General features: G+C 37.1%; 1 long non-coding RNA gene across 2 annotated transcripts; it reads left to right on the plus strand.

Moving 5' to 3' along the window:
- Nucleotides 1–767: 767 nt before the first annotated feature.
- Nucleotides 768–2483, plus strand: LOC114543651. Of its 2 annotated transcripts, XR_003690152.1 has the most exons (4): nucleotides 773–1153; nucleotides 1250–1374; nucleotides 2164–2294; nucleotides 2362–2481. It is a non-coding gene; the product is annotated as an uncharacterized LOC114543651 (long non-coding RNA). The 2 variants fall into 2 exon arrangements; XR_003690151.1 differs by having other exon boundaries at nucleotides 768–1374; nucleotides 2362–2483.
- Nucleotides 2484–2921: the final 438 nt, after the last annotated feature.

Here is a 2921-nt window from a genome sequence, read left to right on the forward strand (position 1 = left end):
ATTGCCTTTGAAGTGAGGTTTTGCGTGTGGGCATTTAAACTGCCAGAACTCAAATTATATATAAACTATATAAGAGAAATTTGTAAATACCGTTGCCGTTGGCAGAGTTGACTGCTCAATGGATATCCAGAGCATATTATTGAAAATTAAGCAATAAGCCAGTATTAGTTTTCACAAGAAAACTTATACTGGCTTATTGCTTAATTTTCTTAGCTTTTCTCCCTTAAATTATAAAGCTGGTTTGGTTCGAACGCTTATAGATAGAGCACGAAAAATTAACAGCTCAATTAGCGAAAAGAAACTCTTTTCCTTCTCACTTCATTGATAATATTATCAAAATTGCTGAAGAAAAACATCCTTCCACTGCCCCGAATGTTTCTGGCCGAGAACCACAAAGAGACACTGAAATGTCCGATATTTTCAACTGCCATATATAGGCCACTACTCCAAGATCACACAAAAACGGTTAACAACTATTATCAATCATTATTGCTTGCCTTTCGAAATAAAATTGGTTTTCTCACAATATAAAATTAAAATCTTTTTAGCTTTATAAATTTACTTGTGCGGTTTGTAGTAGCCGTTTGTTACATTGGCGAAACAATGCGCCATTTATCTACCACAGAGAACACACTTCCACTGACAAAACTCCCACATCTACAAACACTTCCTTTCATCACCTAACTGCAAATCACACTATACAGACTCTCGTTTTACTATTCTTGACACTGCCAACTTTTCCTCTACACTTAAATAAAAGAAGCCCTACATATAAATCAACTCAAACCTGAACTCAATAAGCAAGTTCAACACTTTAACACTATCTTTAGCTTGTAAATATATTGTCGTGTAGTTTCGTGACCTCACTTAGTCTGTTGTCCATGTCTAGTTTACAACAGAAGATGCTGATTCAATTTTTTCCACAGATTCAGAACTTCAGACTTTTGAAAACGAATTTTGAAAACGTTCCTAATCTGTGCCTGGTATGACTTCGAAAGGTCGAGAGCCAGTATTTTTCTTCTTCGACATCGAAGCCGCGAACAGTTCAGTTGGTGCTGACATAATTCAATTTGGGTTACGTGCGATCCAAGTGTCCATTTGATGGCAGAGTTTAGTGCATTTGTGAAAACAAAGCAGAAATTATCATCATTCAGTAATTTAATCTTTTTTAATGTTGAAAAAATTATCTTTATGTCGAAATCTTTGCACAATTCTTTGCATACGCTTCATCTTTCTTTGCCCTTTCCAGCCATCAAACACCAGATCCTTTTCCTCTTGTTTTCAAGAGGATGATGAAATGGGTGACCAATAGGACTTTGGCAGCAAGCAGGAAAAGTAGAAAAAAGGGAAAACAACAGAAAATGTTTTACCCAGGTAAGTTTGAAGCGTTTTCGCCATGTAAAGGCTTGTTTGCACTGCAATTTTTTCTTAGAAAATGTGCATCATTAGGATTTAAATGAAAATTGCACAATCGGTGACATTGAAACATAGATCACTCACAGAAAAACTGTTGTTGCAATTACTCTGAGCTACAAGGCCAAGTTGGGAAGTTCTGGCTGGTAGGTCGATGACTACTTCCCCATGCATCAGATCTTTTCCTGCTAATCCCTGCTTTCCCCTCTTATATTGAACCTGCATGTGGAAAAAATTGAATCAGCATAGATCTTCTGTTGTTTTTTTAAAAGTTCAAACATTGTGTTCGTTTGTGTCGGGCTCAGCTCTTTGTATCTGCGTTCGGGTGGCATACCCGCAAATTAAAGCTCAGACAGTATATATTAATAATGTTCTAGTCGACTTGCACTTTTAAACATATTTAAAAATACCACGTAACTGGAGGGTATTCATCATGCAGTAAGTGACCATATTTGAAAGTGTCTTAGTCAAAGGCCATATAATTAGTTTATTAAATATGTTTAAAAGTGCAAGTCGACTAGAACATTATTATATATACTGTCTGAGCTTTAATTTGCAGGTAAATTCTTTGCACAAATCAATCCACTGATGTAAAGTAACAAGCGATTCTTGCAGGTACTTCGATGTGGCACTCCGATACACCATTCGGTGTACCATTCGGTGTAGATATCTAACTAGAGTTGTCATGATGTATAAAAATAAATTTGTTTAAAAAATAATACCTAAATAACAGTTTATTTCGTTCCTCAGTTTTGCTTGCTCATGGTGGCAATCGGTCGGACTTTCCGATGTTGGTGGACAACATCTCTCGCCACAAAGCCTCATCTGGCTATTTGTACCCGAGACTTCGTGTGGGGGACACATACCAACTTTGTGTAAAGGTGAGTTCTGCATCTGATTCCGAATTTTGTGTTCTCGAATATTGGACAATGCTTTTATACATTTCAGCTTCAAGAAAACGGTTTGCCAATATTTGACAAACAAACGAAATTAGGAATGGAAGGTTTGCACAAATTATTCTTCCCTGGTGAAGACTTTAAAGGTACGTGTTTTCTTATAGGATCGCGATCTTTTGTTTTGTGCCGACGTAAACAAATTTATGTTTTGTGCCAACATAACCAGGAAATTTATGTGGCTTGTACGAACCAGTGAATGCTTCATTCATTTTTATCACGATCGTCACAGTGCTTTGGGAGATGCCAGGTTGATGAGGCAAATTTTCGGGGGGCCGCTTCGCAACCACCTGGAAGAAATCGAAACAAAGACGTTGTCTTGTAAGTATTTTTGGACTTCATCCAGACTCTTTAGTAATGCACATTTAATACTGCATCGTGGTTTCCTCTTGCGCACGCTACTATCTTCTCATCGTCCAATAATTTGCCCTTTAGACTTTGTGTGAACCAGACTTTTCAGACAGTTATCTGAGTTACTATTAGAATATCCTCGATGATTTTTTACCCCAGTATGGCCTTGACTAAGCATAACAATCGTTGACTAAGCGATTATTT

This window comes from Dendronephthya gigantea, unplaced genomic scaffold, assembly GCF_004324835.1.
Source record: "Dendronephthya gigantea isolate DGI-Jeju-01 unplaced genomic scaffold, DenGig_1.0 000508F, whole genome shotgun sequence".
Lineage (NCBI taxonomy): Eukaryota > Metazoa > Cnidaria > Anthozoa > Malacalcyonacea > Nephtheidae > Dendronephthya > Dendronephthya gigantea.